At 39.0% G+C, this 24251-nt stretch overlaps 1 long non-coding RNA gene across 1 annotated transcript in view; it reads left to right on the top strand.

Annotated features, from left to right (window-relative positions):
• The window catches only part of LOC102974272 (uncharacterized), a 44952-nt gene that overhangs the window by 11716 nt on the left and 8985 nt on the right, over positions 1–24251 (top strand). Inside the window, exons 2-3 of the long non-coding RNA XR_448891.3 lie at positions 7147–7202; positions 7323–7455. This is a non-coding gene — a long non-coding RNA (uncharacterized lncRNA). The remainder of the gene's footprint in view (positions 1–7146; positions 7203–7322; positions 7456–24251) is intronic.

The raw sequence follows: 24251 nt of genomic DNA, 5'->3' as shown, positions 1-24251 counted from the left end.
CCCAGCACCACTTATTGAAGAGGCTGTCTTTTCTCCATTGTATATTCTTGCCTCCTTTATCAAAAATAAGGTGACCATATGTGTGTGGGTTTATTGCTGGGTTTTCTATCCTGTTCCATTGATCTATATTTCTCTTTTTGTGCCAGTACCATACTGTCTTGATTGCTGTAGCTTTGTAGTATAGTCTGCAGACAGGGAGCCTGATTCCTCCAGCTCCATTTTTCTTTCTCAAGATTGCTTTGGCTATTCGGGGGAGTTTGTGTTTCCATACAAACTGTCAAATTTTTGTTCTAGTTCTGTGAAAGTTGCCATTGGTAGTTTGATAGGAATTGCATTGAATCTGTAGATTGCTTTGGGTAGTAGAGTCATTAGGAAATGCTTTCAGTTTTTCACCATTGAGAATGATGTTGGCTGTGGTTTTGTCATATATAGTCTTTATTATGTTGAGGTAAGTTCTCTCTATGCCTACTTTCTGGAGGGCTTTTATCATAAATGGGTGTTGAATTCTGTCAAAAGTTTTTTCCGCATCTATTGAGATGCTCATATGGTTTTTATCCTTCAATTTGTTATTATGGTAGGTTTATTCCTAGATATTTTATTCTTTTTGTTGCCGTGGTAAATGGGAGTGTTTTCTTAATTTCACTCTCAGATTTTTCATCATTAGTGTATAAGAATGCCAGAGATTTCTGTGCATTAATTTTGTATCCTGCTACTTTACCAAATTCATTGATTAGCTCTAGTCGTTTTCTGGTAGCATCTTTAGTATTCTCTATGTATAGTATCATGTCATCTGCAAACAGTGACAGCTTTACTTCTTCTTTTCCTATTTGGATTCCTTTTATTTCTTTTTCTTCTCTGATTGCTGTGGCTAGAACTTCCAAAACTATGTTGAATAAGAGTGGTGAGATTGGGCAACCTTTTCTTGTTCCTGATCTTAGTGGAAATGGTTTCAGTTTTTCACCATTGAGAATGATGTTGGCTGTAGGTTTGTCATATATGGCCTTTATTATGTTGAGGAAAGTTCCCTCTATGCCTACTTTCTGCATGGTTTTTATCATAAATGGGTGTTGAATTCTGTCAAAAGTTTTTTCCGCATCTATTGAGATGCTCATATGGTTTTTATCCTTCAATTTGTTATTATGGTGTATCACATTGATTGATTTGCGTATATTGAAGAATCCTTGCATTCCTGGGATAAACCCCACTTGATCATGGTGTATGATCCTTTTAATGTGCTGTTGGATTCTTTTTGCTAGTATTTTGTTGAGGATTTTTGCATCTATTTTCTTCAGTGATATTGGTCTGTAGTTTTCTTTCTTTGTGACACCTTTGTCTGGTTTTGATATCAGGGTGATGGTGGCCTCATAGAATGAGTTGGGGAATGTTCCTCCCTCTGCAAATTTTGGAAGAGTTTGAGAAGGATAGGTGTTAGCTCTTCTCTAAATGTTTGATAGAATTTGCCTGTGAAGCCATCTGGTCCTGGGCTTTTGTTTGTTGGAAGATTTTTAATCATCCTTTGTATTTCTGCAGTGTGAGTTGTTACTTCTCCTTTTTCATTTCTAGTTCTGTTGATTTGAATCTTTTCCTTTTTTCTCGTGATTAGTCTAGCTAATGGTTTATCAATTTTGTTTATCTTCTCAAAGAACCAGCTTTTAGTTTTATTGATCTTTGCTATTGTTTCCTTCATTTCTTTTTCATTTATTTCTGAACTGATTTTTATTATTTCTTTCCTTCTCCTAACTTTGGGGGTTTTTTTTGTTTTTCTTTCTCTAATTGCTTTAGGTGTAAGGATAGGTTGTTTATTTGAGATGTTTCTTGTTTCTTGAGGTAGGATTGTATTGCTATAATCTTCCCTCTTAGAACTGCTTTTGCTGTATCCCATAGGTTTTGGGTCATGGTGTTTTCATTGTCATTTGTTTCTAGGTATTTTTTGATTACCTCTTTGATTTCTTCAGTGATCTCTTGGTTATTTAGTAGTGTATTGTTTAGCCTCCATGTGTTTTTATTTTTTACAGTTGTTTTCCTGTAATTGATATCTAGTCTCATAGCATTGTGGTCGGAAAAGATACTTGATATGATTTCAATTTTCTTAAATTTACCAAGGCTTGATTTGTGACCCAAGATATGATCTATCCTGGAGAATGTTCCATGACCACTTGAGAAGAAAGTGTATTCTGTTATTTTTGGATGGAGTGTCCTATAAATGTCAATTAAGTCCATCTGATCTAATGTGTCATTCAAAGCTTGTGTTTTCTTATTTATTTTAATTTTGGATGACCTGTCCATTGGTGAAAATGGGGTGTTAAAGTCCCCTACTATTATTGCATTACTGTCAATTTCCCCTTTTATGGCTGTTAGCATTTGCCTTATGTATTGGGGTGCTCCTATGTTGGGTGCATAAATATTTACAATTGTTATATCTTTTTATTCGATTGATCCCTTGATCATTTTGTAGTGTTCCTCTTTGTCTCTTGTAATAATCTTTCTTTTAAAGTCCATTTTGTCTGATATGAGAATTGCTACTCCAGCTTTCTTTTGATTTCCATTTGCATGTAATATCTTTTTGCATCCCCTCACTTTCACTCTGCATGTGTCCCTAGGTCTGAAGTGGGTCTCTTGTAGACAGCATATGTACGCGTGCTATTTTTGTATCCCTTCAGCCAGTCTATGTCTTTTGGTTGAAGCATTTAATCCATTTACATTTAAGGTAATTATCGATATGTATGTTCCTATTACCATTTTCTTAATTGTTTGGGGTTTGTTATTGTAGGTCTTTTCCTTCTCTTGTGTTTCCTCCCTAAGGAAGTTCCTTTAGCATTTGTTGTAAAGCTGGTTTGGTTCTGTTGAATTCTCTTAACTTTTGCTTATCTGTAAAGGTTTTAATTTCTCTGTCAAATCTGAGTGAGATCCTTGATGGGTAGAGTAATATTGGTTGTAGGTTTTTCCCTTTCATCACTTTAAATATGTCCTGCCACTCCTTTCTGGCTTGCAGAGTTTCTGCTGAAAGATCAGCTGTTAACCTTATGGGGATTCCCTTGTATGCTATTTGTTTCTTTTCCCTTGCTGCTTTTAATATCTTTTTCTCTTCCTCTTCTGGGACCCCTATAATTCGAATGTTGGTGCGTTTAATGTTGTCCCAGAGGTCTCTGAGACTGTTCTCAATTGTTTTCATTCTTTTTTCTTTATCCTGCTCTGTGGTAGTTATTTCCACTATTTTATATTCTAGGTCACTTATCTTTTCTTCTGCCTCAGTTATTCTGCTATTGATTCCTTCTAGAGAATTTTAAATTTCATTTATTGTATTGTTCATCATTGTTTATTTGCTCTTTAGGTCTTTGTTAAACGTTTCTTGTATTTTCTCCATTCTATTTCCAAGATTTTGGATCATCTTTACTATCATTACTCTGAATTCTTTTTCAGGTAGACTGCTTATTTCCACTTCATTTGTTTGGTCTGGTGGGTTTTTTACTTTGCTTCTTCATCTGCTGTGTATTTCTCTGTCTTCTCATTTTGCTTAACTTTCTGTGTTTGTAGTCTCCTTTTCTTGGGCTACAGGTTCGTAGTTCCTATTGTTCTTGGTGTCTGCCCCAAGTGGGTAAGGTTGGTTCAGTGGGTTGTGTAGGCTTCTTGGTGGAGGGGACTGGTGCCTGTGTTCTGGTGAATGAGGCTGGATCTTGTCTTTTTGGTGGGCAGGACCACATCTGGTGGTGTGTTTGGGGTGTCTGTAAGCTTATTATGATTTTAAGCAGCCTCTCTGCTAATGGGTGGGGTAGTGTTCCTGTCTTGCTAGTTGTTTGGCATAGGGTGTCCAGCACTGGAGCTTGCTGGTCATTAAGTGCAGCTGGGTCTTACCATTGAGATGGAGATCTCTGGGAGAGCTCTCACTGATGGATATTACATGGAGCCGGAGGTCTCTGGTGGTCCAATGTCCTTAACTCAGCCCTCCCACCTCAGAAGCTCAGGCCTGACACCCAGCCAGAGCACCAAGAGCCTGTCAGCCACACGGCTCAGAAGAAAAGGGAGGGGAAAAAAGGCATAATATAAAATAGTTATTAAAATTAAAAAAATTATTAAAATAAAAAAAAAACAATTTTTTTTAAAAAAGAGAGCAACCAAACCAATAAACAAATCCACCAATGATAACAAGCACTAGAAACTATACTAAGATAAACATAAAAATCAGAACCTAGTCTGTTGCATTCCGCATACCCCAAGTCTACAGTTGCTCCCAAAGTCCACAGCCTCAATTTTGGGATGATCCGTTGTGTATTGACATATTCCACTGATGCAGGGTACCTCAAGTTGATTGTGGAGATTTAATCAGCTGCTCCTTAGTCTGCATGGAGAAATTTCCCTTTCTCTCTTCTTTGTTCACACGGCTCCTGGGGTTCGGCTTTGGATTTGGCCCCGCCTCTGCATGTAGGTTGCCCTCTGGTGTCTGTTCTTAGCCCAGACAGGAGGGGGTTAAAAGAGCAGCTGATTAGGGGGCTCTGGCTCACTCAAACTGGGGGGAGGGAGGGGTACGGAATGCAGGGTGATCCTGTGGCAGCAGTGGCTGGCGTGACGTTGCACCAGCCTGAGGCGCGCCGTGTGTTCTCCTGGGGAAGTCGTCCCCGGATCACGGGACCCTGGCAGTGGCGGGCTGCACAGCCTCCCAGGACAGCAAGTGTGGATAGTGACATGTGCTTGCACACAGGATTCTTGGTGGCTGCAAGAGCATCCTTAGCGTTTCATGCCCATTTCTGGTGTCTGCGCTGATAGCCATGGCTCGCGCCCCATCTCTGAAGCTCATTTAGGTGGTGTTCTGAATCTCCTCTCCTCACACACCCCGAAACACTTGTCTCTTGCCTCTTAGGCAGTTCCAGAGTTTTTCCCGGACTCCCTCCCGGCTAGCTGTGGCGCACTAGCCCCCTTCAGGCTGTGTTCACACAGCCAACCCCAGTCCTCTCCCTGGCATCTGACCTCCAAAGCCCCAGCCTCAGCTCCCAGCCCCACCTGCCCCGGCGGGTGAACAGACAAGCCTCTCAGGCTGGTGAGTGCTGGTTGGCACCGATCCTCTGTGCGGGAATCTCTCCGCTTTGCCCTCTGCACCCCTGTTGCTGCACTCTCCTCTGTGGCTTGAAGCTTCCCCCCACCAACTCCCCGTCTCCGCCAGTGAAGGGGCTTCTTAGTGTGTGGAAACTTTTCCTCCTTCACAGCTCCCTCCCAGAGGTGCAGTTCCCATCATTATTCTTTTGTCTCTGTTTTTTCTTTTTTCTTTTGCCCTACCCAGGTATGTAGGGGAGTTTCTTGCCTTTTGGGAAGTGTGAGGTCTTCTGCCAGTGTTCAGTAGGTGTTCTGTAGGAGTTGTTCCACATGTAGATGTATTTCTAATGTATTTGTGGGGAGGAAGGTGATCTCCATGTCTTACTCCTCCACCATCTTGAAGGTCCTCCTCAGGAGTCAACCAACCTGGCCTCTTTATTGTCTTTTGAGTGGCCAGCAGCCAGACCCCACTTTCGTTTACAACCTGACTGGCACAGACTCTCAGTAAATGTTTTAATGACAATGGAAAATACGAACGATGTGAAACTATGTCTTCTATTACTGCCAAACACTCTGAGTCCTGGGTGCTATATGCTGCCTGTCTTTTTCTACAAGGAATTTGAGCATTGCTGCCAGCTTCTACAGAAAGCAATGGGAAGGGGGCGGGGGGTCCAAAGTCTGCTGGACTGGAAGTTTTAAGGACTGTGTTCCATTTGTGACTCTGCTACTAACTCCCAAGTCAACCTGGTCACTTCACCTCACACCCCTGCAACCCCCTTTGAATATCTTCTCTAAATTGTTCAGACCTTCTCAAAGATAACCTGGCCATATGCACTGAGTCCTAAATGTAGGCATAATTATCCAATGAATAGTTCATGCCATTTAAACAGTTACTCTGCTTGTGTAAGAATCCATCCTAAAGAAATAATCAGACAGTCTTTCAAAGATTTATGCACCAGCTATTTAAAGCAGCACTATTTTTAGCAGCAATCTGAGTACCAACGAATAGAAAATTGGTTAAAAGGCAATGTCATATCCATAAAATTTAATATTTATAGCCATTAAACGTCATGTTTATGAAGACTATTTAGAGCCATGTAATGTTTAGACTATAACATTATTTTGGAAAAAGCAAAGTATAGAATTACGTATGAAACAAATATGTATATATACATATATATATTCATCCCTATTTTGCAAACATATGTGCATGATTATACATATAGCTGGAAGGAAACTTAACGAAATATGAATGATAGACTTATTGGTGACTTTTGTTCTTTATGCTTTTCTAAATTCTCTACAATATACATATACTGACTTAAAAATTGGTGAAAATTAATGTATAATTATTTTGGAAATCTTTTAGGATTTACTATTTATTGTTATTTACATTTGGCATTTTGAAATTTTACATAATATACTTTGTTTAAGTCACTAAATAATTTCTGACACCTAGATACTCATGCACGTGATTTTCCAGAAGCATTGTTACATTATTTCTTAGACATTTCTTTCTGCCTTTTTCTAACTAATCTAACTCTAGACCAGCATTATTAAGACTTTTTACAATTACTGTTTTGTTCTTTTTGTCTCATTATTCTACTTTCTGGAAGATTTCCTCAGCTTGCTTTTCCAAGTCTTCCATTGAGAGTATGTTATTAGTCGATTTCCAAGAGATGTTTAGATCTATTTATCTACTTTTTAAAGAAATGTGACAGCTTCCTAAAGCATAAATATACAGCTTGATCAATTCAGTTGACTTCTCGTAACAATCTCATGACAGCTTCCTAAGAATTATTGGAAAATTTACTACCCAGCACTTCCCACCCACCAGTGCCCCACGTTGGAAGTGTTTAAACAGCACTGGAATTGTAGGTTGTGTATGGACGTGCAAGCCCTAATGTGCCCAGGCCTCAGAAATAACCTAGGTGTTTTGTGAAACAGGTAATAGATGGCCTGTGGGGAGCAGGAATTCTTAAATTGTATTATTGTTGGAAGACCCTTTCGTTGAGGTAAACTTAACTTGGGGAAAGCTGGGAGGCAGGAAAAAGTGACTTGTTTCTGCTGTTCCCCAATAATCCCTTGCCCCCACCCATCAAATGACCATCTTTATTTCAGAAAGTTGGGTTAGGAAGAACTCAAAGGAAATACAGAAAATGTGACAATGAGGAAAGGTAGGAGTTTTTTTTGTTGTTCTTGCTAAAAAAAACAAAACAAAAAAAACCCTTAGCTTTGGTCTGTTTAAACTAAGTCTAACCAGTAAAGTTGTTTGGAAATATCTTTCTGTTGATCAGCGTCTGGATTCCAGATCTTTGTCAGCAGCAGGGTTCCTGAGTTAGAAGTCATACTGACTGGTGGCAGCCTCCTTCAGCCAGTGAGCCTTGGAGAAGAGATGCTTATCTAGACAGCTGGGATCATCTTCGCCAGGTAAGGCATACTGTTGCACAAATTGGCTTATGTTATAGGGAACAGAGACAAAGGGAGGATCAGAGGCCCCCCCAGACTTGCCTGTTAGATTTCTTGAAGCTGATAATTCCATGATAAATTCCAAAAACAAAATGGCACGAGGACCTCCAGAAGTCTCAGGAAGATCAGGGCCATATACGTCTAAAACTCCAGGCCCCATAGGACAAGTGTTAGGTTTTTTGCTGCTGCTTCTTCCATTTGATGAAACAGTACTTCAGCCAAGGCTTTACCACTGACTCATTAAAGCTGAGTTCCTCCGAGGTAATTCAATCTGGGCATATGGTCTTGCTAAACACATCTTCCAACATTCTCAGCTGTTCTGGGATAGAGTCTGTACCTCTTCAATGAGCACACCTTGGCTTTGCCAACTTGAGATACTTTGGGAAGGCAGTATTTCAATCAGCTGAATCCCCTGAACCAGTGCCTCCTTGGTCACTCTTAGCACCTCAGTTTATATATCATTGTTATTTTATTTTATTTTATTTATTTTTTTTTTTTTTTGTGGTATGCGGGCCTCCCTCTGTTGTGGCCTCTCCCGTTGCGGAGCACAGGCTCCGGACGCGCAGGCCCAGCGGCCATGGCCCACGGGCCCAGCCGCTCCGCGGCATGTGGGATCCTCCCAGACTGGGGCGCGAACCCGGTTCCCCTGCATCGGCAGGCGGACGCGCAACCACTGCGCCACCAGGGAAGCCCTATCATTGTTATTTTAATAAAAGGTTTTACATTTTGTTAATTCTCTTCCATTTAGGAAAATTTTACATTGCCAGGAACTTTTCTTGAGTCATTTTTAAAGGAGCTCCCTTGGAAAATATCCATCAGACAAGCAAGGTCCTGAATCTTCCCCATCTCCAGCCCCATCGGGGTCATGGCCTCTCTGCTCCATGGCCCAGTCTTCCAAGCTCCTGGTATGCAAGGCTGGCATTCTTTCCCACTAAAACCGATTCCTGAGGCTCAGCCTGGGGGATTAGACAGCCCCTTGCCCTCTAGAGTAATGGGCCAAATAAATAATAATTGAAGATGAAAGGGATTTTCACAGTTTCAACTAAGGCTAAGAAGATTACATGTATTGTAACCACAATCACAGTGGTAGCTTTATGGCATCTGGGTTCACAGTGAGGTCACAAGTCACTGGCAGTAAATAGGAGCCTTGGAAGAATAAGAGTTATGTATCAATGTGCATTGTCTGCTGTTTGCTAATTAGCTAGTGCTGCCTGGCATTTATTATACAGAGAAGTTAGCAGAACTAGGAAAAAACAAGATTTGGAACACTGGGCTGACAAGCATTATTAAAAGGTTATATTTATGGGTCCCAGCAAGGAAAGTAATGGTCATTTTGGCTGAGAGAAGGAAACATATATAACAGATCCCTGGGGCATACTAAGTCGGGAGGCCAGTGGTAACTCTCAACTTTGCATTCATGTTTCTTCAAATTCCACTGAAAAAGACAAATTACTGGGTCTAGTCTCAGCTCTATAACTCACTTGGAGTGTGACCTTGAGCAATCATTGTATCTCTCTGATCCTCAGATTCTTTAGCAGTAAAATGTGATTAATATTATCATCCTCCCTGGCTGTAAAATTCAAATCAGATAAATGACTAAGCAATCATTTAGGAAATTGAAGAGATCTCTATACAAAAGTAAGTTATAACTTCTTTTTTTTTTTTTGCGGTACGTGGGCCTCTCACTGCGCCACCAGGGAAGCCCTAGTTATAACTTCTTAATACTCCTATTGCCCATACTATAAGAGGAAAAGAACTCTGCTATAAGACAATACCAATACTCTACTGTAAAACTAAATATAAGGCTTATGCTATAGGGCTAAAAGAACTCTATAGCTCATACTATAAACCTAAAAGACAAAAAGAATTCAACTTCCTCTAAGAAAGCATCACTGAACTCTGCCAACTAGAATTGATTCCCCAGCTCCTCTGTAAGTCTAAAACACATGCTGCTTTTGCCTCAAGCAGACCTAAGTTTGAACTGTGGCTCTACCACTCACTACCTGTATAATCGTGGGGAAGTCACTTAACAATGTGTCTTGGAGATTTTTTCATGTCTGTATCCAGTATGTAATTCAAGCCCATTCTTTTTTATGGCTGACTAATACCATTATTGCCATTTATTTATGAAGAAACCCAGGTTGAGAGGCTAGATCCCTTTTCCAAAAATATAGTACATGTGGGGCTTCCCTGGTGGCGCAGTGGCTGAGAGTCTGCCTGCCGATGCAGGGGACACGGGTTCATGCCCCGGTCCGGGAAGATCCCACATGCGGCGGAGCGGCTGGGCCCGTGAGCCATGGCCGCTGAGCCTGCGCGTCCGGAGCCTGCGCTCCGGAACGGGAGAGGCCCCAGCAGTGAGAGGCCCGCGTACCGCAAAAAAAAAAAAAAAAAAAAAAAAAAAAAAAAAAAAATATATATATATATATATATATAGTACATGTGAATACTTGAACTGGGATTTAAACCCAGAACCATCTAGATCTGAAGTATTCATCCTTTCCATGAAGCAATGATGCAAAATCAAAACTTCAGAGCACAGAGCACATATTTGGTACGTGCAGACAGAGGATACTGGTTCAGTTTGACCCGGGAGCCAAACCACCTGGGTTCATTCTGCTGCTGACATTTATTAGCTGTGTGACCATGGGCAAGACACTTAACTTCTCTGTGCCTCAGTTTCTTCCACTGTAAAATGGAGATAAAAATAGTGCTAGTTTATATAGTTGTTCTGAGTACTACTTTAATGCGTTAAATTAGTAGGTGCTCAAAAAATATGAACTATTATTGCTTAATAGTAATAATTTTCTGAACTTCTCTTCACAAATCTGTAACATACTATTGTCCACCTTTTGAAGGAACAAAATATAATTACCAAAAAGAAAATTTATTTTTGGAGACTTACTAGCAAATCATAAATTCTTCTGCTAATACATATATTAAATGTTGAATTTTCATTCACCACTCTCTGAGACAAATAGTAGCTATTTTTCTTTTTCTATTATACACTCATATAGGTGCATTTTTCAGGAAGTTTGGAAAATATAAAAAGTAGAAAAAATAAATCAGCCATAATTTCATCATCTAACACAATCACTGCCAACATTATATTGCATGTTATTTTATTATTAATTTATATTTTTGGAATGTATATGTAATATGTAGATATATAAATACAGTTATAACAATACTATATATATACCTTGATTTCTTAATTCTACTTGTTTACATAATGGTGATTTCCTTCATTTCAAACTTTATGAAATACATTTTTTCCAAACAGTCAGATCACTGTCCCTTAAAAGTGTATCTAAGACGAAGCTTAGCAAATTATCACTTTTCAACCCAAATAGAGCTTGTTAAATATAACATCACTAGAGTCCTAATGAGTTTTTTTTCTTATTTTTAACATATTACGTAGGAAGTGATGTATCACAGGAAATGACATGTTAAGAAAATATCATTTCGATTTCAAAAGATAATAAAACCTCTGCTTTTTTTTTTCAAAATTAAATAGGGAGTAATAAAAATAGTCTTCTTGAGCTATATAAATTATCTTTCATATATTTTCGGAGTTCATCCAAAATGTGAATTTTACAAAAAATCAATGTGGTGTTTGAACATAATTTTTAGCACATGCAAATTTTCTACATCTAATTATACTTAGTACTTAGCACTCTTTATCTTGAATGCATCAAAGCATTTCACACGTTTTAATAAAGACTAAAAGGTTTTTTTTAGTTAAAGATTGAATTTGGGGTGATATTCAACAAATAAATTACACAAAAATATCCTTTATAAAATGCTACATGTAATATATGATAATATATTATATACTCAATTTCTAGAGCACTAAAATGAATACTGTATTTCAAGATGAAGGTACAGCAAATAGAATCAAACAAACCTATTTATTTTCATTATTCACCTATTATAATTATTTGTTAAAATGAAATAGATCCAAATAGTAATTTTTTTTATCAAGTATGGTCAATTAGATAAATAAACAGCTTTAGAAACTTTACTAAATCCTCATGCTTTTCTGTCTTCCATTAAAATGTTTTGTGCTGCCATTTTTTAAAGTTTTTAGCCCTTTGTGATTATTATTTTGGATGTCTGGTTGCTCTCTACAGTAACCCTCCCATGATATGTCTGGGAAGTAGCAATAGACATCATCCCATTTGGCCAGTGATGTGTTACTTTTAGAGTCAGAAGAAAAAACGATCCATGCAGTAGTCTAGGAAGGAAAGGAAGTACAGATTTCATAAGGGATATTTTTATTTATAGTCTTGATTAGATATTTAAAGGGCATATAATCCAGAGTATTTGTGCTGAGGAGTATTTGTTGGGATTTCAATTTAATCTTGGAGGATGGAAATTTAGCCATTAGCATGTTTACCTGCAAAAGGTAGTTAGGAAATTAGGGTGTTGGAAAAGAAGGAAGGAAAACAGAAAATGAAGAAGAGAAGGTAAAAGAAAATAGAGGGAAGGTGAGAGAGAAGAAAGAAAAAAAAAAGAGGAGAAAAGGGAGGGTTCATTATACCCCTACTCTGTGCCAAGCATTTTCACTAAATCTGTACCATTTAGCTATTAATCTAACCTTGAAATAACGGTATTATCCACATTTTTACAATGAAGAAATTGAAGCACAGAAAAGGATAGCTTAATTTCATAATTAACACAGTTTGTAAGTAATTAAATTGGAGATTAAACTCAATAGTATCTGACTTCAAAGCCTATATTTTTTTCCCTTAATATCACTGTACCATTCTAGATATTGCCCGAATGCTCTATGAGCTTTTCTCCTTCCTGATTTATGGAAGTTGCTCAATCTGGCTTTTCTCTACATTGCTGAGTCTGATACACAGTAGACATTCAGTAAACATTTGTCGAATGAATGAATGATTCCCAAAAGCAGAAAAAGGAAATGGGAAAATGAGCTTCTCTTCTTATAAAGGAAACAAAGGGAGGCAGACACCAGAAAGTGAAACTATGCTTAGCTCTATTTTGGCCTTGGAAAGTAAGGTTGTTTGAATTTAGTTTAAGACATGAGTTCAGATTGGGTATCACCAAGAAGTGTGATTAGGACTCAGCTGATCTCTCAGCTGGAAAAAGCAAACAGACAAAAAACTGAAGTCAAGTCTGCACCAGAGACTAATCTGTAGATTTTCTTCTGCTCTAGGGAAGTTCAAAGATGTGGTTATAGATTCTGAGACCCTAGTGGAACATCCCATACCACATTCCTACTACAAGATTAACTCTCAAACCTAGAATTAGCCTGCCCCCAAACTCTTGTCTTATATATTTTGAAGCCTCATCCCTTGGACCAAACCGAATCTCCCAGGATGCAAGCCTGATACATCAGATACTTTATTGGAAACCCAAGCATTAAACATTCCGACTGTGCTTTACACATATAGATAACAGGAAGTCATCGGGGGTGTTTGTTAGATGATGTTAATGGAAAATTCAACTGGCAACTGTATTAATTACAATATTTGGCACGGCAAGTAGTAGAAAATCCAACTAAAACTCTTCAGCAATAAAAAGAATGTTAGCTAACATCACTGAAAAATCTGGTGATATAGTGACACTTGATTGAGTAGCTCAAGGATATCAAGGATTCCATTCTTCCAATCTTCCTACTCTACCTTCCACAGTATTGGTGTCTGTGCAGAAACTGGTTAGCTGTTCACCAAAGTTTTTAGCTCCTTCTCCTGATGATGCAAGTGGACTGTATGATTTCCTAGCCTTCCTCACAGTTAGGTTTGGTTATGTGACTGAGTTCTGGCCAAGAAGAAGTAGCAAAAATATAATAGCCTGTGGAAGGAGAAAGCATGCAGAATCATGCATGGGCTACACACAGAAGTCATGAACTAATACTAAAGATATCTTGACCACACATGCCTCAAACACATACAGGCTCCAAAATTTCACGAACAGAAAAGAAGTATGACATCTATGCAACCCCTGAGAAAGGACTGCTCCCAAACTAATTTCAGCTGTCACCATAAAAGGTCAGGGAGGATAATTAATAAGGAAGTACCTCCCAGAAGGAGGACTCAGGGCCTGCAGGAAACAACAGCTGAAAAAGTTCTTTTCAGAAAGCAGAATAAAATCTAGAACCTCCCCATTTGTTAGAGGAAAGGGGCCTCCTCAAGCCTGCCTGACAGAATGTTCACCATTGCTATGGGCCACTGACTTTAGTAGAATCCCACTTTTTTCTTGGTCTGAACGGAAGTTTGAGCTGTAGCTAACCCATCTCTTCTCCAATACTTTATATTGAGTGGGCATGGGGGAGCAAATAATTTAATTTGTTGTTCCATATGCTGCAAGATAATTAGAGGTATATTCAGACTCAATGGAGAAGAAAGAGCATCACCCAAAGATCATAAATACCTGGATGGCTATCTCCCTTGACACAGAATAAGTGTCTTCTATTATGTGGAAGGAAGAGTAAAATAGGTATTTGGTGCCCATAAAAGTGCAATGTGGCAGAAACTGGCTAGCCGTTCACCAAAAACCATTTCCTTTCTCAGTTTGGCCATGTGATCGATGTCTGGCCAGGGAGATGGCACAGACATGAGCAACCCCTTTCAGACATGACTCATAAAAATTACCTGCATGTGATCCTCCATGCTCTTTCTCTTTCCATGGCTTGATGGAAAAGAGCACAGAGATCTTGCAAGCTTTGTATTGAGAATGGAGGAGCCACGAGATGTAAGGAGCTTGGGCACTTCCGCTTCTAACTGGGATGAAGTTAAGAGATTAGATTTACCGTCCTTCCTGAACCAATCAATAAATTGGACAAAATATTTGAAACAATGGTTTTCAAGGCATTGGTCATAGACATCAGGCAGTGAAGAACAGTGATCACTGAGAAACTGAGAAACTGTAAATAAGGCAAGCCCCTACAACCATCGAGAGAGAGGTTCTGGGACATGGCTCAGGCAGTGAGACTTCAGGCAGGGCCCAGCACACTGTCTGGAGGAGGATGGGAGTCTGGGGTACCAAGGCAGCCAGAGTTCACAGGATAAAGTACTGTAAAGGGCAGAGCTGCCCAAAGAGAAAGACCTTGGGAGATATGCAGAGGGAACCCCTTGAGTGTTCAGCAAAGTACTGATCATCAAGTGTAAGGAAACTATTGGGGCCTGGAAAAAGAATGTTCTAGAAGGCACAGTACCTGGAGCTCACACAGGGCTGAAATTAGTGTGTCTTCTCACCAGCTAGGCTGAAAACCCTCATAATTCATGGGGTATTAGGTAGAGTTTTCAGAAGGCTCTTGTCTCAGCAGTAGGACTAAATTAGCTCGAAATTAAATGCTCTCTAGTTCTTCCTAACAAATATTAAAAGTAAATCCCAAAAGGATAAAACTGTTTCTAACATAGCATCATCCCAGAGCAAAGCTCAACAATGTTTATAGGGACACAGAGAACATGTTGGGTGCTGGCAATTTTTGACTGGATGTCAGCAATAAAAAACTTAGACTTGATATAAGTTAGGAACAAACCTGTATTGTATTTGAGACATTTCTGTGTGTTTGTATGTTGTATACCAATATAGCTTCCTATTGGGGCTGGTCCCAAGATCTTATGGTCATATGACAGTAACCTGCATTAACTAAGGCTATATCTTTCTTATTCATGTCCAATGGGACCCAGTGTCTTTTTTAATAGCTTCCATAGAAGAAAAATAATTGTATTTCCCAAAGCCTCCATTAATGTATCCTTGTATTTTATTAGTCTAAACTGATTCATGTTACAATATCTAAGTAAATGATGGTCGAGGTCACCATAGACAATTGCGCATGTTACACCTTGAACAGGGGCACTCAACCAAGGGAAGAAATGGGGGCTCAAAACCAGCATGTGCCCTGTTTATCAAACGGTGCAATCTGGTGCTGGGCTGCATTCACCTGGAGAAGGGGGCACCTTTCTTTTATTTGCACAAAGCTGCCACACGGCTTTGTGTAGACCCTGATCTTGGTGATCAAGCAGAGAGACTCTAGTAGGAAATGGGGATAAAACTGAATGCTAGCTAGGGATCAGGGGAACAAGAAAATGACTACTACAACAACCTCAATGATGTGATTGTTAGTACAGCTATCATTCGTTATATTTCAATATATCTTTTCAGATATCCTAAATGAAAGGAATCTCACTTATTTGAAATCTTATACAATTATATCTTATAAAAATCTCTTAGAGAGAGAATTACCTTTAATTATAATTAATTGCATGCATGTAACAAGTCAGGGATGCAACACAGAGAGAGCCAAGGATTGGAGGACTGTGTGTCGAGACTCTTGTAGGACTAAATGGAGACAGGGAATTCTTTTGGCCAATACAGGGAAAGCCGGTAAAAGGAGAAAGAGTTCCAGCAAGCATTATATTTTGAGTGGAAAGTACTTAGGTGGCAAATGCTACTATGCCATCTTTCCTTTTCTCAAGACAAGAAATAAAGTGATTTCTTCAGCATATAGTGTGTTAATTCCAGCAATGACCAAGAGTGAGAAAATGTCTTGATGGATATAGTACTCAAGCAGGTTTCCTAGACACTTCTAAGATGCAGCAGTGAAGTCTCATTAAATCTTGGAAACCAAACACAGGAAAAAACTGATCATCTAGAGAACCAAATTAAAAATTAATTCTGTGCCCTGGTTTTCTTTTGGATTTATAATCAGTTTGGTGCTGTGACAGCTGAAAATTGTCATAGCATCATGTTAATAGGTCATATTGAACTCACACTGATCTGTGCCCCAACAGTCAAATCAAGTTGCAAGCAAATACATTGGGCAGATCATTTGTTTCTACATACCAACTTATACAAGTTCATTGGCACTATGTATAGTAGTAAATATAAAATGCAGAAAATTTTTTAAATGGTCCTTTAATTTTTCCAGTATTACACTTTACAATGCAACATTAATTGGCCCACTAAAATAATGTTTTGGTAGTTACAAACATGTTTCTATTAAAAATGAAATTAAAATGATAGGGATAGTGAAAAATATCCAAAAATTAGTCTGAGCCATTCAAAAGAATAAAATCAAGTAAACAGAAAGTAAAACATATAGATAACCAATAAGGACCTACTCTATAGCACAGCACAGGAAACTATACTCAATATTTTGTAATAACCTATAAGGGAAAAGAATCTGAAAAATTGTATATATATTATATATATATATATAAACTGAATCAATGTGCTGTACACCTGAAACTAACATGACATTGTAAATCAACTATACTTCAATAATAAAATAAATAGAAAGGAAAACAAACAGAAAGTAAAACATAAAATGAACAAATGCAGGGCTTCCCTGGTGGCGCAGTGGTTGAGAGTCCACCTGCCGATGCAGGGGACATGGGTTCGTGCCCCGGTCCGGAAAGATCCCACATGCTGCGGAGCGGCTGGGCCCGTGAGCCATGGCCGCTGAGCCTGCGCGTCCGGAGCCTGTGCTCCACAACGGGAGAGGCTACAACAGTGAGAGGCCCGCGTACCACAAAAAAAAAAAAAAAAAAAAAAAAAAGAGCAAATGCATATTTGTGCTATTAAATTCAAAATTGGCATTTAAATTTCAAAAATGACATCATCTATCACATTTAATTAACATTTTAATTCTAATAAAATAAGTCCTACATTTATGTATATAATCTATAAATGTGTTTTGGTGTTTTAGTTCTAAAAGAGCTAGTGAGTTTATACCTACTCTTATTCTTAAACATATTTTATTAACATTATAATAAAAACAAGTTAAGACAACACTAGAAATCCATGAAAATATTTTCCTTTTAAGGGAGATTTATATTTTACTCAATTTTGAGAAACAATCCTATACAGAACTTTTTCTTAAGTAAACATGTAGCTAGAGGGCTTGCTCTACATTTCTGAAATTCTCAAGCCTGATGGGAAAAAGAAGAAATGGAATCCAGGAGAAAGAGATAGAAGAGAGTTATGAAATGGAAATGTACCACCCAGAAACTCCTCACCCCTCAGACAATTAATAAAAAACCCTCTGTGAATGGAGACACTTCAGAGGTGTCATTATGCCTTTTGTTCTACCCTAGACTTTAAGTGTCTTAAGGAAGTTTTCATATCTGATTCATCACTGTCTTGTATTCTATCTTATTTTAAAAATATGTGTTAACTTAAGAAAATACATTCCAAAATTAGTCAGAATTAAGGAAGTGGCAGATTAGTCCATAAACCAAACATATTTCAATTCAACAAAATTTATTAATTATGTACTGAGAGCAGTCACTATGCTAGGTGTTGTGAAAATGAAATAATATAATATATCCCCATGAATAATCACTAAGAGAAATAGACATAAATAAATTGTAAAACAGTGTGATAAAAATTGTAAAATATGTATATATACATATATGTGCCATATACGTGTGTGTGTGTATATATATATATATATATATATATCAGGAAATTATTCAGAAGACAGAAAGATTAACTTCGGAATGGTAGCAAGATTCTGTGGGAACAACAGGAACCAGGTTAAAATTTCAGAGAAGGGATTGCCCTGGGTAAGTGAGCTGATGATCTCCAGTCATTTTCCTCACTAAGGACATTTGCCCATTCCAACAGCAGGCTGAGGACTGGGTTTGGCCCAAGCCTATGGCCTCTTCTGGGGAAAGAGAAATCACAAAGCTTTCAGCAATCATGCAGGGCTGGTGTAAAACAAATTGGAAACTTGAGGGACCTCAAAGGCTGCAGTGATCCTGCTCCCAATTCCCAGTGTTTTGGGAGGGTTTCCCACACTACCAACAATTCTCTGACACCAGCTGGGTGTCCTACAATTCAACTCAATTCTGACTCTATCTACCAGGAGATAGCATCAGATTCCACAGGTTAAGGGCTCAGTCCCTTGACCACCTTAACATCAAACAAACAAACAACCCAACTAAAAACGGTTAGAGGACCTGAAAAGACATTTTCCAAAAAAGACATACAGATAGCCAATAGGCACATGAAAAAGTGCTTACCATTACTAATCATCAGGGACATGCAAATCAAAATCACAATAAGATATCATCTCATACCTATCAGAATGGCTCTTATCAAAAAGACAAGAAATAACAAGTGTTGATGATGATTTGGAGAAAAGAGAACCCTCATACACTGTTGGTAGGAATGTAAATAGGTGCAACCACTATGGAAAACAGTATGGAGTTTCCTCAAATAAACTAAAAATAGAACTACCATATGATCCAGCAATTCTACTTCTGGGTATTTATCTGAAGAAAATGAAACACTATTCTAAAAAGATGTATATACCCCTATTCATTGCAGCACTATTTACAATAGCCAAGATATGAAAGCAACCTAAATGTCTATCCATAGAAGAATGGATAATGAAGATGTGGTATATATATACACACACACACACAACAGAATATTACTCAGACATTAAAAAGAATGAAATCTAGGGGCTTCCCTGGTGGCACAGTGGTTGAGAGTCTGCCTGCTGATGCAGGGGATATGGGTTCGTGCCCCGGTCTGGGAAGATCCCACATGCTGCGGAGTGGCTGGGCCCATGAGCCATGTCCGCTGAGCCTGCGCATCCGGAGCCTGTGCTCCACAAAGGGAGAGGCCACAACAGTGAGAGGCACACATACTGCAAAAAAAAAAAAAAAAAAAAAAAGAATGAAATTTTGGCATTTGCAACAACATGGATGGACCTGGAGGGTATTGTGCTTAAGTGAACTAAATCAGACACAGAAAAACTAATAGAGTATGATTTCACTTATATGTGGAATTTAAAAAACAATACAAACACAGAAAACAAAATAGGAGCAGACTCCTAGAGAACAAACTGGTGGTTGCCAGAGGGGAGGGAGTTGGGGAGTTGGAAGAAATAGGTGAAGGGGATTAAAAGGTACAAACTTATAGCTATAAAATAAGTAGTCATGGGGATGTAATGAACACATAGGGAATACAGTCAATAATATTGGAAGAATTTTGTATGGTGACAGATGGTAACTGGTCTTATTGTGGTGATCGTTTCATAACGTATAAAAATGTTGAACCACTATGCTATACACTTGAAGCTAATATAATATTGTATGTTAATTATAAATCAACTTTAAAAAAACAAAGGGAAACATAAGGTTTATTAATAAATAGTGCTGGGGAAAAAAATCTCAATATGATGCCCAGTGCACTGTTCTAATTGTTCCTCTTTCTTTCCCAATCAGAATGCAAATGAATGAGACATGTCATTTCGTCAGTCCATTCTGATTTATTTTTTAAAAGCAAATCATTCCTTGGAAATTTTACTTATTATTAAGCTAATAGTATGTTAAATTGGTAATTCTCTCACTATTGGTTGAGGACAGAGAAACAAAGCAATATATGACAATACTCTCACTCCCCCAAAATTTCAAAGTGATTCAAACTACCTATGCAGATTTTCTCAAACAATGTGACTAAAAAGCCACCTCCTGGGTTGAGGTTCAATATTGAGAGAAATACTGAAGGAAAGTAGTTGAGAATGTTATAATATTTTTTTCCTCACCACTTGCTCTTTGATAAAGGAAAAGGTATGCTTCTCCTTACTTCAGACACACTGAGAAAGGTTTCAAGGAATCACCATTGAGAAATCTAAAATGTATAGGCTGTGACTATTGTCCTAGTGCTAGAATGAAAACCAGTATCTACATTGGGAAACAGCTTAGTTTCCACTGATGTCAGGGAGAGATGCATATTTGTCAAGGACCCAACAAAGATTGTAGAGTAGGGAGCCAGTCTGAAGCATAAATGGTTCAAGAGTCAGCTTCATTATGAAAGTGTTTATTAGATTCATAAAGAAAAGGGTAGGGATCATTAGTAGACAACCAAGGTGAAGACATTGCAGACTTCCAGGGTGTGGAAATCAAATGTCCCTAATTGGGAAATCTCCAAAGAACTCACAAATGTGCTTCATGAGGGTGGAAAAAAAAAAAAATCACTGAATATCTACCATGCCCAGAGAGCACTAGCTCTAGATTACAACCATACAATTAAAGCCTGATATTTTCTGAATGTGATCTCTTTGTTCTTTCCCTATGCCTATCCTAGCCTCGAGAATCGCAACTAGTGAAAAGAAGCCCATCATGCTTCCTATCCCATAATTGGCTTCTCACCATGATGGAGATGCAGGATGGAAAGAGGAAAACTTTAGTTTCAAATGGATTTCATAGTTTTATTTTTTCGGACTGGACATTTCAATTACTAGACTGAGATTGTTCTGGGAACTGAAGTGATACTTTATTATCTGGGAGTGACTGGAATAGTCTTAAGACATGATCTAGTTTTCAGGTGGGGCAGGTAAGAAACAGCTTCAGAGGAGCTGTATGAATTGTTATCAGTCAGGGGGAGACTGTTGCCTTGTCACAGACAAGCTGGATGCTGATCAATTCCATTTCCTCTTCCAGGGAACACAAGAAAAGTAATTCTCAGCTTCTGTTGTAGTTGGGTTGGGGTCATGTGACTGGGATCTCGCCAGTAAAATGTGAATGGAGATATACTATTATGTAGCCCTAGCTATAAACCACTCCAATGATTCCCAGTCTAATTTTCTCCTGACCTATGCCTAGAAATGAGGGAGACTATACATGAGGGAAATCATGCTGTGTAATGGGAAATCAATATCCCTGACTCACTGCTTGGAAGCCAGCAATACATCAAGATCTCCAGCAAATCACCTGACCCTAGGCAGACTGTAATATGAGCAAAAAATAAACTTTAATTTTTTAAATCCACTGATTTGAGTTTGTTTTCCTCAGCAGCTAGAATTAATTACCCTGATGAATACACAGCCTAATTCTCTTTCCACAAAATTTTGATAATATCAGCAATTATATGCATCATATTCACAACTGATTGTGATTAATCAGTGAATGGTGACAGTAAGTAGAGAATGATTTCTGTAGAGGACCAAGTATCCAAGAGTCTCTCTCCCTAAAGCCAGATGCGACTCACAGAAATCTGTCCTTTAGTGGACGGGGTTATAACTATGTCATAAGGCTGTTGTGTGGAGAGATGAGTAGTGTTTATCAATCTGAGGTCCACAGGAATGGTTAAGACCACCTGAGAATTCTAAACCCTATCTAATCCTGATCTCTGGTGGCCTCGGCCTGCAGCGGCTTGAAGCAGGGTTTCAGTTCCCAGCCAGTGATAGAGGTCGTGTCACGACGGTGAGCGCACCGAATCCTAGCCACTAGCCCAGTGGTCAGGGACAAGGTCCTGGCCCTATGGCTTTGCAGAAAGAGAATTCCCACAAAGACGGAAAGTAGTGAACAAGTAAAGTATTTATTAGGGAAAAAAGAGTACAGTATGTGTGGATAGACACATGGTGGGGGGTTCTCAGAGAGTCATGCCCTCGTGGCAGTTTAAATCACTTATATGGGGCATTTCTTCCTGGTTTCCTTTGGCCAATCATTTTAATTTGCCTGGCTCAAAGTCCATATTTGGTATATCTCAGGATTTTCCCATGTGTGCCTGCGCATCTCTTAGCCAAGATGGATTCTACCAAAGAGGCCTATGGGTGGTGAGCATCAGTTGGCATCAGTTAGCATTACTCCCCTTTTGACACCCAAGGAGCCTTTCTGCACATGTGTAGTCAGGGAGGTCTCCTGACTTCGAGAGTGAGAAATATGTGGTGTCTTATCATCTATCTGGGCAGTGCCCAGCCTCCTCTCTCAACTATCCTGTTATTCCCATCTCGGAGTATCGGTCCACAAGGAAGGAACTCAAACCATTTGCCCCAGGGGCCCATCTATCCCCTGCCTCAATCCTAAAACAAGGTTAACTCCTGGTTTCTCAGTGGGAAGAAGATATTAAGACTTCTGGTTGGATTAATCAGAGAAGAATTTGGTTAAGCACCAATTTGACCTTGGCCTGGAGAGGTGGGTAGGATCTGATTAGACAAAGAAGAACAGAGCGGGTATTCTGGAGAGAAGTGCAGCCCCAGAGTGGCTGCAGATACAGGATGAGTGTGTTGCTAGGATAGACAATGGACAAGTCATTCAACATGATAGCTTCCTATATTTGGACCATGGACATTAAGGGTAAAAAAGATGAAAAGGGATACAGGAGAATTTTGAATAAAGGATTAATAAGATAGCATAACTGACTTTTAGATGATTCCCAGGGAAAATATATTGAGAGCTTACCATGTGCCAGTTACTGTACTAGGTTGTTTATATTTCATTTAATTCTTATAATTCAGTGAGGTATGGACTTTTATTAGTTCCATTTTATAGATGAGAAAACTGAGGCAGAGGAAAGTAAAGTAACTTGACTTCAAGTCATAGGCATAGCAAGTATAACATCCAGAATTCAGACTCAAGTAGGTGACTCTAGTAAATGCTCTTAACCACTATACTATGTTTTAAGAATAAGACAGTGAATGTTGGAGGTGGTGAGGAGTAGTGGAAAGAGTTTTACCTTTGAAATCATAATAATTGTGGCTTGAATCCTTTCTCTGCTATATGAAGTCTTGGGCATATGAAACTTTCTGAGTCTAAATATTTTTTAATGAAAATAATACCACCTACCTTTATTTTTTAATTCAAAAGATCTCTGGTATAAAGGGTAACGTGTACAGTACATAGAGCACACTAGGTGGCTCAATACACAGTAGCTCTTATAATAGTGCAACATTATATGGGGTGAAAGAAGACTATGTATTTAAATTTATTTTTTATTTTGCAGTTAGATGACAGAGATAAGCATGTCTAGAAAGTGCCTAGCAAATACTTGGTATTTAAAGTCAGTTTAATAAACAACAAGGTCCTACTGCATAGCACAGGGAACTATATTCAATAGCCTGTGACTAACCATAATGGAAAAGAATATATTATATATATGTATAACTGAGTCACTTTGCTGTACAGCAGAAATTAACACAACACTGTAAATGAACTATACTTCAATAAAATAAAAAAAATAAAAAATAGAGTCTATTTAATCTGAATCTGATTTTGGGATTGTAATGGGGCATTCAAATGGCACTGCCTGATGAATTTACAGATGTATGACTGGAGCTTGGGATAAAGGTGAGCATTGAAACAACAGGCACCTATATAATGTGCTAATTGAGTTCATAACAGTGGATGAGATTTGTGAGAAAGAGGTGTAAAGTGGGAACACTAGTGGCTGTTATGTTGTGGGGCATGAAATGAATCCAGGAAGGAATGATCAGAGAAATAGTAACTGTTACCTTCAAATAAAAAAAGAGTTTGCACTTCCTAGAGAGAAATGGGCTCTGATAGGAATTGTCTCTTACCTGGAATACCTAGTGTCATGAATAAAAAGATTGCTGGGGCTTCCCTGGTGGCGCAGTGGTTGAGAGTCCACCTGCCGATGCAGGGGACACGGGTTCGTGCCCCGGTCCGGGAAGAGTCCACGTGCCGCATGAGCGGCTGGGCCCGTGAGCCACCGCCACTGAGCCTGCGCGTCCGGAGCCTGTGCTCCGCAACGGGAGAGGCCACAACAGTGAGAGGCCCGCATACCGAAAAAAAAAAAAAAAAGATTGCTGAAGATGAAGTATTTGTCACAGACAATTCACATGTGGGTAATATTTTTTAATTGTATTTTTAAATAAAAAGTTGCCTTTCTCGGGCTTCCCTGGTGGCGCAGTGGTTGAGAATCCGCCTGCCGATGCAGGGGACACGGCTTCGTGTCCCGGTCTGGGAAGATCCCACATGCCGCGGAGCGGCTGGGCCCGTGAGCCATGGCCGCTGAGCCTGCGTGTCCGGAGC

This window comes from Physeter macrocephalus, chromosome 16, assembly GCF_002837175.3.
Source record: "Physeter macrocephalus isolate SW-GA chromosome 16, ASM283717v5, whole genome shotgun sequence".
Lineage (NCBI taxonomy): Eukaryota > Metazoa > Chordata > Mammalia > Artiodactyla > Physeteridae > Physeter > Physeter macrocephalus.
Note: the sequence above shows the minus strand (reverse complement) of the source record. Positions and strands in the feature narration are given on the sequence as shown.